The sequence below is a fragment of the Chiloscyllium plagiosum genome, chromosome 10 (genome assembly GCF_004010195.1).
Source record: "Chiloscyllium plagiosum isolate BGI_BamShark_2017 chromosome 10, ASM401019v2, whole genome shotgun sequence".
NCBI classification, from domain to species: domain Eukaryota; kingdom Metazoa; phylum Chordata; class Chondrichthyes; order Orectolobiformes; family Hemiscylliidae; genus Chiloscyllium; species Chiloscyllium plagiosum.
This window is the reverse complement of record NC_057719.1, coordinates 48,274,265-48,288,248: the sequence shown is the minus strand read 5'-3', so window position 1 is coordinate 48,288,248 and position 13,984 is coordinate 48,274,265. Positions and strand designations below refer to the sequence as shown.

At 39.6% G+C, this 13,984-nt stretch overlaps 1 protein-coding gene across 2 annotated transcripts in view; it reads right to left on the bottom strand.

Moving 5' to 3' along the window:
• LOC122553627 (E3 ubiquitin-protein ligase pellino homolog 2) overlaps window positions 1-4,811 on the bottom strand; it is a 247,120-nt gene extending 242,309 nt beyond the window's left edge. Inside the window, exon 1 of one of the 2 annotated variants that reach the window (XM_043697730.1) lies at window positions 4,449-4,811. The gene's annotated coding sequence lies outside the window, so the exon portion shown is untranslated. The remainder of the gene's footprint in view (window positions 1-4,448) is intronic. The other variant, XM_043697729.1, reaches the window with a different exon arrangement.
• Window positions 4,812-13,984: the final 9,173 nt, after the last annotated feature.

Sequence of the window (13,984 nt, the reverse complement as noted above, 5' to 3'; positions counted from 1 at the left end):
TATGTCACCAATCACAACAGCCGTGGATGTACCTGTACCCACGGTCACTGCTGTAGATATTAGACCAGCCTTTTTGAGTGTGAACCTATGGAAATCAACTGGCCCAGACTGAATCCCTGGCCATGCACTCAGATCCTGTGTGGACCGGTTGATGGGAGTATCCCGGAGACATCTTTAACCTCTCTTTACTACGCCTTGAAGTTCCCACCTGCTTCAAGAAGACTACCATCATTCCAGTACCAAAGAAACATCATGTGGCATGCCTCAATAACTACCACCCAATGGCTGTGACATCCATAACTATGAAGTGCTTCAAAAAGATAGTCATGGCTCACATCAACTCCAGCCTACCAAATAGCCTTGATCCTCTGCAATTCACCTACAGGCGCAAAAGATCCACTTTCAAGGCTGTTGTGATAGGTAATATAGCTTCACTGACTCTCTGTTCAAAGCGAGTGTAAAATGCATTGAGCTCATTGGGTAGGGATGTACTGTTGCCCACGATTCTGTTGCCCACTGTTGCTTTGTAGCCTGTTATGACATGTAAACCTTGCCACAAAGCTGGATGTCCATGTGGTTGGTCTGGTCTCAAGGAAGAGAAAGTGAGGGTGCAGATGCTGGACATCACAGTCAAGAGTGAGATGCTGGAAAAGCACAGCAGGTCAGGCAGCATCCGAGGAGCAGGAGAATTGATGCTTCAGGTATAAGCCTTTCATCAGGAATCTTCCAGATAAAGGGCTTATGCCTGATACGTCGATTCTCCTGCTCCTCGGATGCTGCCTGACCTGCTGTGCTTTTCTAGCACCACACTCTCGACTGTGATCTCCAGCATCTGCACCCTCACTTTCTGGTCTGGTTTCAAGTTTCTCCCTGGCCCTACAATCATCACTGGAAAATCTAGATAACAAGGATACCTATGTCAGGCTCCTACATATTGACTACAATTCCACCTTCAACACCATAATTCCAAGCAGACTCATCTGAAATTTAGTTCTTGGCTTTCCCTCTCTGTAACTGAATCCTCAACTTCCTGAACCCTACACTGCAATCAATAAGAACAGGTGACAACACCTCCTCCATGATAATCCTCAACACCCGGTGCCCCATACGGTTGTGTACTCAGCCCCCTTCTGTGCTCCTTACACACTCACAACTATGTTGCCAAAACTCCATTTACAAGTTTGCTGACAGACTACCAGATTGTATCTCAAACAACGACAAATCAGAACACAGGAAAGATATTGAGTCCTGAGAGACATGGTGTAAAGCCAACAATCTCTGCATTAACGTCAACAAAATGAAGGAGGTGATCAGTGACTTCAGGAAGTGGAGGGCACACCCCTGTCTGCATCAATGATGCTGAGGTGGAGCTGATCAAGGCATTGGTCCTTGTCCATCCACATCAACAGAAAGGTCAACAAAGCACAACAATATCTCTATTTCCTCAGAAAACTAAGGAAATTTGGAATGTCCACAAGACCTCTTGCAATTTTTATAGATACAGCTTAGAAAGCATCCATCTGGATACATCACAGCTGATATGGCAACTGCTCTTTCCAAGACTGCAAGAAACTATAGAGAGTTGTGAACATAGCCCAGTCTATCAAGCAAACCAGCCCTCTATCCATTGACTCTATCTATGCTTCCAGCTGCCTCGGAAAAGCAACCAACATAATCAAAGACCCCTCCTACCCAGTTATATTCTCTTCCATCCTCTTTGGTCAGGCAGAGATGTAAAAGTTTGAATATATGTACGGATCGATTCAAGAAAGGCTTCTTACCCTGTTTTCAGACTTTTGAACAGACCTCTCAAATGTTAATTCTGAACTCTCTCTCTGTACCCTCTCTGCAGCTGTAACACTGTATTCTGCACCCTGTTCTGCTAGCCTGATGCACTTTGTATGGTGTGAACTGCCTGTACAGTTTGCAAAACAACACTTTTCACTGTGTCTCAGTACGTGATAACAATAAATAAATCAATCTTCAACCAAGACAGAGCCTCTGTTGCAAGTGCTCTCGACACAATCCTGCAACACAGTCCCCAGCCCCATCTCAGCAGACCTCCAACACGAGATCAAAAAAGCCACCCGACAGCTGAAAGACAGAAAGGCCTCCAACACAAGTAGATTTCCCATTGAATCATATAATTGTAGAATTGCTGCAGTGCAAAAAGAGGCCATTCAATCGGCACCGACCCTCCAAAAAGCACAGCACCCTACCCTATCCCCATAACCCTGTATTTACATTGGCCAACCCACCTAACCTGCAAATCCCTAGAGACTATGGACTATTCAGTATGGCTAATCCAACTAACCTGCACATCTTTGGAGGAAACCAGAGCTTCCAGTAGAAACCCTGAATGCCCTGAAAACCTCCCTGAACAAACACATCTTTCCCACTGACATGCAGACATCAGGCAAACATGCAAACTCCACACAGACAGGTACCTAAGGAGGAATTGAACCTGGGGTTCCTGGAGCCATGTGGCAGCAGAACTAAATCATTGAGTCACCATGCTGCCCCAAATACTAAATTACAGTGGAGACACACTCTTGACCTCACCTTTGTCTGGAAAGAAGACAGCATGCCAGGAGATCTAAGAACATTGTAACTTTTGACCTAAAGTCACAGGTACAACTGTGGAAATTACAGACGGATTTCACCACTGTCTGACATAGGAAAGATCATCGTGAGAGTCCTCCTCCTGATGGCTGAACAGCTTTTCCCCATATCTCAATGTAGCTTCTGCCCATCAAGAAGTAAAATGGACATGATTTTCAGTGAGTGACAAATCAAAGAAAACTGCAGGAAACAACATCAACCTCTAAATCTGGCCATCTTTGATCTCTCACCTTTGACTCTGTCAACCATGAAATGCTACAAGGATGCCCTGAAAACCTCCCTGAACAAACACATCTTTCCCACTGACATGTGGGAATCACTTGTCCGAGAATGCACAAACTGGAGAAGAAGCTTCTGTGAAAGTGCCAACTACCTCACATCACCAAGTGGAGCATGTGGAGGCCAAGCATAAGCAGTGGAATAAGCACACAGAAGCCAAGAAAATCCCAGCCATCTCCTCAAACACCACCTGCTCCACCTGTGGCAAAGTCCGTGGGACCAACCTGCCTCTCAGAGTCGAAGAAACTCATCCAGTACCCTGAGGGATTGCCAAAACATTTGATAATAAACATTTATATTGCAGAATGACTATGGTCAGTAAAAGTGATGGATGGTGGCCAGTCAGTTGATCATTTGCAAAACTAGATGCTAAATAACTGCAGAATACATTCAGCCTGCTACAAACAATACCATGAGGATGAACCAAACTTGTAAATGAAGTCATTGTAAACTCCCCTCACATTACTGCATGTGCATCTGCTTTAATGTAAAAGTGTACATGCATCTCTCAACTCTCAAAAGTCAGTTGTAGAATGTCACAAAAAAAAGTTAATTTTACCCTTTACCCTGTCAAGTAATGACCTGACAGTATCCCTCAATTACAATTTCCGCTTTTGCTGATCAAATGTAGTACTACAACTGGCGTCAGTACCCCTTCTCAAGGAGACAGAAAAATCAGGCAGCATTCTGTGTACAAATTGTTATCCATTGGCCCTGCTGTACTGTGTGTATGTGCATACTGAACTGGAATTGGATCAAATTCTTTTATGATGCAATCCACCGTAGAGTAGCTTGAGAACATAGTCCATTCAGATTCACATAAAACCGCTGAGGAACCCAGGCAGAGGTTTCAGGAAAAGCAGAAAGAAATGCATGCTCAAAGAAAACACGAATAATAGACACGGAAATGCACAGCTTCCTTTCGAAACTGGAGAAAATTGAGCAACTTATCAGGAAGCGTCACAGCATCCTATCCCATTCCAGGAACTGCGATTTTCCATATTTAGCTGCCTGTACACTACTCGTAATGTTATATCTATTTGTATAATTTGTGAAATACTGAAATCGATCGTTTTGTCAAGAATCTACGTTAACTGTGTGTTATATTTTGTTCAAAGATATTGAATTCGTTTGTTTGAAATTTAGCACGATTTATCTCGCAAACTGAAACTGCGTATTTTATAAACATTAAATTGATAAATGTCGACATTGACTGGATCATTTAATCGCTACAGCTGGAATGGTTTGCAAATTCATAAGAAATAAAAATCGATATTGTTTCCACTATTATTATCGTAGTAAATATACAGCTTAAATGCTCAAAATATGTCTGCATTCTCCAAATAATCTTGCTTGTAACAAGCAAGGAAACATCGCGAAATTATAGCTGTTCATTTAAACAAAGCTGTGCTACGCAGGCAGTGATCTGTCACAGAACAAACAACGGAAGTAAAACAGATCGAGAGGGTTGATATACAAAGTTTTTTGCTCTCTAACATCTGAGCGAGCTCTCTGCCCTGAATGTTGTTTACAGAAACTGTACTTACCGAAGGCCTTTCCAACAAGGGGAAGCTCTACTATTCTGAGTGCAGCTGCAAAGCCGCTGGTTAACTTTTCGGCTGGAACGCGTTGGTGCTGGTGTCGGCGTGGTGAAAGTTTACCGCTTCAGGCCACAGACGATCAGAAAACTGGAGCAGCTCAGTCTAGTCACCTAGAAACTAACATTGTCAGCGACAATGCAGGAAATCCTGCCGGAGAAAGAGCCTCTCAAGTCAACACAGGCGCGTCAAACTGCACGCTCAGCACTGATTGGCCAGCCTATGTTTGAATAGGTCGGGTCTGGTAACGAGAGTAAAATTCAGGAACAACTTCATTTGCTCTTTGACAATTGAAGTCTTTTGTGTAGGGTTGCTCACTTAAGAAACAGCTTGCTTATGTCGGGTATTAAAATGGGTTATCTACAACTAGAAATTGTTACTGGTAATTGTGGTATTTTTATAACCGGTTTTGGTTTTTTTCTGAAATGTAATGTGTGTTCAATCTGTAATTACGGGGTCGATGCGAAGTGTATTATAAGATCAAAAGAGAGAGGTTTGAACAGGCGAAATGGGCTTATATGTTTCATGTCCTCTCAATCACACACACATAACCAAAGGACTATTGTCAGTGGTTACTTATGTTCTTATTCTTAATACTTCTCTTTTGTTTTCCAAAAAGTGGTTTGAAGTTGATAAAACTTAATGTGAAATAGCCTTTTAGCAGAATGAGCTCCACCAATGTCGATCAAATATGGTCAAATCGTTTTTAATAGCAACAATTTTCTACCCAAGCTGAATATCTCAAACCCACTTAAAGATCTTTCATCTATGATTCATTATGGGACCATTCTTTATTTTATGTAAAGAATCGCAATTTAGCAGATGAAAGAAGCTAACCATCTCATGTCTGAGCTAGTGCAAGAAGGCGAAAGCATCGAAGGCAGATGGCTCTTCATCTTTATTAAGAATCAGTGAATGATAGAGTAGGTTAAATTTTCTAATTTGTAGACAACATGGAATGTTATGGCTTTATTAATGGACTAATGGGTCACCGTTACTTTCCTTACGAGAACATATATCATGAATATTTTCAATGTGCTACCTTATGTAAGAACGGCATTATGGGATTGGGCCTTTCATTCTAAAATTAATTGTGTTAGCGTTAACAGGAGATCACTTTCATGAGTATAGATGGAACAATTATAGCTCAATACAGGTTCTCCTATAATGGCGTAGTTGCATTCCAGCGAAACTTGTCTTAATAGAAAATCACATAATGTAAATAATGGGGCCTATGGGAAAAGTGGGGTTAGGGGCAAGCCACCAAAAAAAAGATTGCTCAAAAATCACCCAAAAGCCTAACAGAGTATAGAACAGTCCGAATGAAGTTTTAAATCACATTTATTAATGAACCAAAAGTAAATTGAACACATTGCATTGAAAAAATATTGTTAATGCAGGGACACAGTGTCATCATCATCACCAGCTTCAGATGTAGTTGTGTTGGCAGAAATGGATGGCTGTAGTCGATTATCTTCGGTTTCTTGGGGATTGGGTTAAAAAAGACATTTAGTTTTTGCTGCTTTGCCCTTTTTCTTCTGTCTTGAAGAAGCTGTTCACAGGGTGCCAGATGATATCTTATTGAACGAACTGCTATTCTGCTGCATTCTGCATTGTAATTGTTGTCCTCTAAGAGGTGTAACTGCTTCTTAATTTCCCTGAGAATAGAAGACAAAAGAGCCATGGAAAGCCTGTGGTGCTGCTTACTGGACTTTATCCTTTTCATCTCCAGCTTCCACTTACCCTTCAGCAACAAGCTATTGTAGATCAGCTGCAGAGAGGACTTCACAGTGGGGCTCAAGCAGCTCTTCAATATCCTCTCTTTACACTTGTCCAAAGCCAACCTGCTTTGTAATGGCAACACGTTGCTCTTTGATTTTTGGGAACTCCACTGATGGTTCACATCCTTTAAAATCTTGAAACAAATCCAGGAGAAGCTGCCACCTAACTGCATGCTGGTAGTCCTTATTGATATCACCCCAGGCCTCCACAATAATTTCAATAGCATTCTTGATGTTAAAGCTCTTCCAAAATTGAAGAACATTATCCTTGTTATCCCCATCAGTAGCTGCAATCAACCTCTTGAATGTGTATCTTAAATAATAAGCTTTAAAGGCTGATATTTCACCCTGGTCCATGGGTTGAATGAGAGAGGTTGTGTGTGGAGATAGAAATAGCACTTTGATGTTTTCAGAAAGCTCACCAATGGTGGCAGGATGGCTTGACACATTATCCAGGATAAGGGGAACCTTGAAATCCAAATATTTAGCCTGCCGAAAAACATCTTCCAAAACACCAACAATGTGGTCAGAAGAAATTTGCCCTGTCATCCAACCGTTTTTGCTTGACCTGAAGTAGATGCTTAGAGTAGACTTAAGGTTCGTGCACTGGCAGAGTGGTACACCACATTGGCACTGAGCAACACAGTTATACGATCCTTTGCCACCTTAAAGCCCAGAGCAATGTGCTTCATCCTTAGACACTTGCTGGCATTCACTTGCAGTATAAATCTGTTTCATTCAAATTGAAGAGTTGATCTAAGGTGTAGCCTTCTTCATCAATTTTTGGGAGGAAATGCCAGCGAACGGTCCTCATCTACACAGGCAGATTCACCAATTAACTTTATGTTATGGAATGCATAGTGGTTCTTAAAACCAGCAAACCACCCATTGCTAGCACTGAAGGCAGGCACACTTGCAAGAATTTGAGCATTTTTCTTTAGAGCTTCATAAATGAGTAAGGCTTTCTCTTTTACACTGAGAAAGGTCGTCCCAGATCACATTTTTGTTTGATCTTTTATCCCAACACTTAGAAGCCTCTCCATCTCCTCAAGTTCGTTTGGCCATGACCTCACTGATTTGCTAGCACTCAAACTTGTTCCAGCAATACAGCTTGCTTTAATCTTTTTAGTGTTGCCTCTCAAGGTGTGAAAGGTAGCTTCCCTCAATCCTGTTAAGCGAAACTATGTCATATATTCTCTCCTTAGGCTCAAAACGGTTTATAATATCTACTTCTCTTCCCGTGTTATAGCCTTTCTTGTGTTCACCACCTACACTTTTATCACCAGGATGTTTACTAACATTCTTGTCACTCTGCCCCTCATTTCTTTCAAAAGATGAGATAATTTAGAAGTAGTATGCATATCACAGGAAGCTGCTCAATGTACCTCTCACAGAGGTAGCTTTCAGCAGCTGACACTGGCACATGTGCAAAATGGCACGGAGGCCGACACATGCGCAGAATGGCACGGAGACTTCAGTGTGGACATTGGTGCATGCGAAGAACGAAGCATATGAAACAATAGCTGGAATGACGCTATTGGGAACAGAGGTAAGCGTTATCGAAAATACCATTCCTAATTCCTCAGCAACATTATAGCCAAGTCTCACTGCTGAAACACACGTTATCCCAGAACTACCTGTAGTCTATGAAAACTGAAAATTCAAAATCTGACAGGGCCCAAAAATCACCTTTGGATTACAAGGTCCAGTTATGTAGTAACTGTTGTTTCTAATGTCAGCATTTTCTAAGCTTGGGGCTGCCTGCTTATTTGTACGTACATACAGTCAGTAATACTTGCATTGCAAGTGACTGCATGTCTATGGAAAGGTTATCTTAATATGTTAGAATATGTTAGAAGCTGTTAGTAAAGATGTTATAACAGGACATTTGGATAAGTTCAAGGTAATCAGAAAGAATCAATACAGTTTTGTCAAAGGGAAATCATGTTTAACCAATTTATTAGAGTTTTTTGAGAAAGTAACTTATGTTATAGACAAAGGAGAACCAGTGAATATAATGTATTTAGATTTCCAGAAGGAATTTGATAAAGAACTACAATAAAGGTTATTGCAGAAATTAAAAGCTCATGGTATATAGAGTAACTAATTATTTTGGATAGAAGATTGACTGGCTAATACAAAGTAAAGATTAGGAATTGATGGGTCTTTTTCAAACTGATTGGATGTCACTGTGGTGTGCCACAGGAGTTAATGCTGGAGCCTCAAGTCTACAAGTTATATAAATAATTTGATAAAGTTATGTCAGTTAAATTTGCTGGTGACACAAAGATAAGAAAGCGAGTGGTGAAGCGGAATTAAAAAGCCTACAAAGGGATATAGATAGGTCAAGCAAATTGGCAAATTTCTGGAAAATAAAGTACAATGTTGAAAAGTATGAAATTGTTCATTTTGGCAGAAAGAACTAAAAAAAAACTACGTGGTGAGAGGTTACAGAGTTCTGAAATGCAGAGAGACCTGGGTGTTCAAGTGCATGAATTGCAAAGAATGAGTACAGGTAATCTTGCAGGTACAACAAGTAATCAGGAAAGATAAGAGAATGTCATTTCATTGCAATAGGAATTGAATGTAAGAATAATGAAGTTATGCTTCAGTTATACAGGGCATGGCTGATACCATATCTGGGGTATGGTGTACAGTAATGGACACTGTTGTTGTGGAAGGATGATAATGCATTGGAAGTAGTTCAGAACAGTTTTGCGGGACTGGAAGAGCAGATTGCATTATGAGGAGAGTCCAGACAGGGTAGCTTTCTGTAGTCAAAGATGATTTAATTGAAACAGGTAAGATCCTGACAAGAATTGACCAGGTGGATGTTGAAAGAACATTTTCCCTTGTGGGAGAATCTAAAACCAGTTGTCATAGTTTAAAGTAAGGGGTCTCCCATTAAAAACTGGAATAAGGAAACATTATTTTTTTCTCTCAGAGGGTTGAATTCCCTTCTTCAAAAGGCAGTGGGTGCATAATCTTTAAATATTTTTAAGGCAAAGATCGATAGATTGTTGATTATCAAGGAGACAAAAGATTATCAGGAATATGCAGGAATTTACAGTGAGATTAAAATCAAATCAGCCATGATATTATTGAATGGAAAGCAGGTTAAAGAGCCAAGTGACCCACCTTTGTTCCTTGTTTCAGATGTTCATATAAAATAAAATTATATAGAATAGAATCATAGAATCAGGCAGCATGCATGCTCAGCGGTTAGCCCTGCTGCCTCACAGCAGCAGGGACCTGGGTTCGATTCCACCCTCGGACAACTGTCTGTGTGGACTTTGCACATTATCCCTGTATTTGAATGGGTTTCCTATAGGTGCTCCAGTTTCCTCCCACAGTCCAAAGATGTGCAAGTTAGGCCATGCAAATTTCACATAGTGTGCAGGCTAGGTGGGTTAACCATGGCAGGATTACAGCGATACGGTTGGGGAGGTGTGGGTCTGAGTGGGATGCTGTTCGAAGGACTGATGTAGACTCAGTGAGCCGAATGGCCTGCTTCCACACGGTAGGGATTCTATGAAATAAAAAAAATGGCAGAAATCTAGTCCTGATGATTATGATGCAGTGCTCGGAGGAGGTTTATATTTTTATATTTTAATGAAATGTGGTGTCTCTGGTAAAGATAGCATTTGTTGCCCTAATTGCCTTCAACCAGGTGTTTAGGTATTTCAGAGGGTAGTTAAGAGTCAACCACATTGTTGTGGAGCTGGAGTCAAATGTAGACCAAACCAAACCAGATAAGGATGGCAGATCTCCTTGCTTAATGGGTACTTGTGAAATAAAATAGTATTTTTACAATAATCAATGATAATTGTCTTAGTCACCTTTACTGAGACTTATTTTAGATGCCAGATTTATTAACTGAATTCTAATTCCAGCAGAAAAACAAAAAAAAGCAGCTTAACCTGTGAAACTGCGTGTTTTAGTTTGGCAAGAATGCATTTGAAAATAAGAAAATTGCTCTAAAACTGTACTGAACTTTGGCTAGACCAGGCAGGGGGATCCTGTGGCCTTAAGGCCGCATGCAGCCTTTTGGGGTTACCAATTGCAACCTTCTGCCTATTTGTCTGCATATACTAAATCCACATTTTTAAATCTGGGCACCAGTCATGTCAAAAACTAAAAAAAAACATTAAAGGAAGAGAAGAGAGTAATCAATGAAGAATGGGAATTGCAGTATTACGTAGTTGCTGTGAAAATAAAATTACGTTTGCTCTGCGACACCATAATTACAACAGTGAAGAAATACAATGCATATTAACATTATACAACTCATAAGGACCACAAATATGCTAAACTGGAAGAGCTCCAAAAGTCTTCAGAAAATTAAAGATCAAAAACAGCAACAGCAGCAAGTATTTAAAATGTCAGAGCTGGAAAGGTGTTGCTGGAAAAGCGCAGCAGGTCAGGCAGCATCCAGGGAACAGGAGAATCGACGTTTCGGGCATAAGCCCGAAACGTCGATTCTCCTGTTCCCTGGATGCTGCCTGACCTGCTGCGCTTTTCCAGCAACACATTTCCAGCTCTGATCTCCAGCATCTGCAGACCTCACTTTCTCCTTTAAAATGTCAGGACAAGGGACTGACATCACTGAAGCAAATTATAAAGTTGCATATATACTTGGAAAAAGAGATAAGCCATTATGGAAATCATAAAAGAATGCATTGTTGAAGTTATAAGATGTTTAGATTCAAATAAGTTTAATAAATACAAACAACTACTTCTTTCAAGAAGGACCATAACTGATCAGCAACATGAATTAGCCCACAATGTAACAGAACAACTTCATACAATATGCCAAAGCAAAGGTACTTATTATTCAATTGTGTTGGATGAATCCAATGTCATTACTGACTCAGCACAGGTGTTATTTTTTATTTGTGTTCCAACTGTGAAGTTTCATTGCCATGAGGAGTTACTCGCTTTGGATAATTTAATGGCGAGGTCAAGTGGAATTGACATCTTCACTGCCTTCAAAGAAAAATGGTGTGAAGCAAAGCTGAATTTATGTAATTTAGGAAATGCACAGACAGCACATCTCCCATGAGAGGAAAATGTGAAGGATTTATTGCATTGCTCCAAAGAGAATTGCCAGATCCAGGTATTTTGATTTCCTTTCAATGTTTTTTGTATCAAAATAATCTGTGCCAAATCTACTGTTTTAAGTTACACATTAAAGAAACTTATAGGTATTGCAAACTGCATTCAAATAAATGCCTCATGGCATCACCAATTTCGCAACATGATTCAATTTGATAATGAAATATTCAGTGTGGATCTGCTATATCATTCTAAAGTGCACTGGTTGGCACAAGGACAAATACTTGTAAAACTTTTTGTGAAAGCAAATCACAAGATTTTTTTGAGGAAGTGAATGAACCATGTGAATTGTCAAAAGAGGATTTCTGCAGAAATGCTGCATTTTTTTGTGATATGATGTCCAAGCAAAATGATCTGAATATGTTTTTGCAAGGCAAAACTAAATCTATATATGATATGTGGCTGAAAATCCAGGCAAATCCAAAACTCTCCTTACCAGATCGGAACTTTCAGCTGAACACTTTCCTGAACCGGCAAAGGTAATTAATGAACAGGATATACGCAAATCATTAAGGAAATGCAACGTGAAACAATGCACAGCTGTTCTAGACTCCCTGGCTGAAGAATACAATGAAAGGTTTGCAGATTTTGAGAAACATGATCTCAGACTGAAACTAGCTTTCAACCACACCTGGTTGATGTTTGCAAAGCACCTGATGACTTCCAGATGGAATTGATTGAGCTCTCAGAAGATAATATTCTGAAGTCTCCAATTGACGCTAAGAAGGATCCCACTGAAATATGGAAACATGCCATTGAATACCCATGTCTACGTAAACATGCTTGCTTAATGCTGTCTTGTTTTGGCACAACCTACTGTTGTGAATCAACATTTTCATATGTGTCACAAATTAAAACCCACTTGAGATCTCAGATGATGGATATTCACCTAGAGGAGAAAGTGAGGTCTGCAGATGCTGGAGATCAAAGTTGAAACTTTATTGCTGGAAAAGCACAGCAGGTCAGGCAGCATCTGACCTGCTGTGCTGTTCCAGCAATAAAGTTTCAACTATTCACCTAGAGGAACAATTAAAGCTACGGTCAATGATGTTGGAACCACATACCTGATTCCTATCTCACAAACAAGTCATTAAATGGTTTGTTGTCTAAGTTTTTCACTTATTATTAGTTCAACTCTGACAAACAAAGAAATGTGTCGGCTGAATTTTTATTTTGTTTAAAGTCCTCATATAATAGCAGGCTTTGGTTAAAATTAGTAAATATGTTAACAAAAATGGGACATTTTGTTGTATATATTGAATTCTCAGCATGCTGCCGAATAGGATCTCAGTTAAATGAAACGTGGCCTTCCAATGTAAAAAGCTTCCCCACCCTGGGCAAGACCATACTGGAGACTGTATAATATTATGAACAGAACAAGGATATCAATGAACTGGAGAAAACATAACAATTCAAACAGTGATACTAGAAATGCATGAATATACGTATCAGAAAAGGATTGGCTCTCTGATCGCTCATGAAAAATGATAGTTGAGAGGTGACTTACTGGAAATCTTTAAAATTAAGGAAGGATTTGAAAGATTGAATAGAGGGGGAATCTTCCCCTTGTGGAGAAGAATTTAAGTAATGAACATCAATATAGAGTAGTCTCAAAAAAATTAGACAAGGAATTTGGAATAAATGTTTTACTGAAAGAGTGAGATTGCACAACTGTTTTTTTCAATTGCTGGTGTTTGTTTTGAAATTTAGACAGCAGGTGATAAAAATAACTCAACAATTTGGTAGCTCTATAGACCTTAATTACTTTTTATGTGCATTAATGTTGACTCTTAACAATCCCAAAGAGAAATGTAACTTGTCCAAAAGGCCATTTGATCTCTCCAAGGAATTCTGGTAGCTTTCGATCTTTTTCTTCCAATTTGTAAATACGCGCCCTGCTTTAGAAATCCTAGTAACAGAAATGGTTTCTGATTTAAGGCAGATGCATTTTGAAAGGTGCCAGCGCCTCCATGAAATGCATTCCCCTTCTGTGATAAAAACAATGGGTGATGAATATTGGGGCAGACATTCCATATGCAGGGTTCTGTCACCATTTTAGCTAAGGTACAGAATCCTTTCATCTTTGAGAAGATTCAGACTTTGGTGCTTGCTGACATGATTATCAAGTAAGCTAAAAGAATAGTTTGGCTGGTGATACTTTGTTTTTTAGCATTCAATTATTTTACATTTTCTTTTAAAAAAAAATTAAAAGAGGTGTATTGCCTATATATAAGGAAGTACAGACACACATTCTTGAATGTTAAAACAATTGTGCAATTTAAATGTCCATTCCCAAATGTTTTCAATTAAAAATATCAACAAGAAGCTGATAAAATGAATAGCAAAGACCAGAGAAGTATTAGTTTATTTGAAGTGATAAAAAGCTTAGCTTGCCTATTCCAACCACAGACTGGAGAAGATGTGATCCAGGAGGCAACACAATAAATCAAAACTGAGAAAAAAAAACTTTTGAAGTCATGACAACTCCTCAGTTAATATTTGACAATATGACCAAAAGTAATTTAAAGGATTTAGAACAGAAAAAAAAGAGTACAGTGTTAACCTTGGAGAGAGTAGTTATAACTGAGA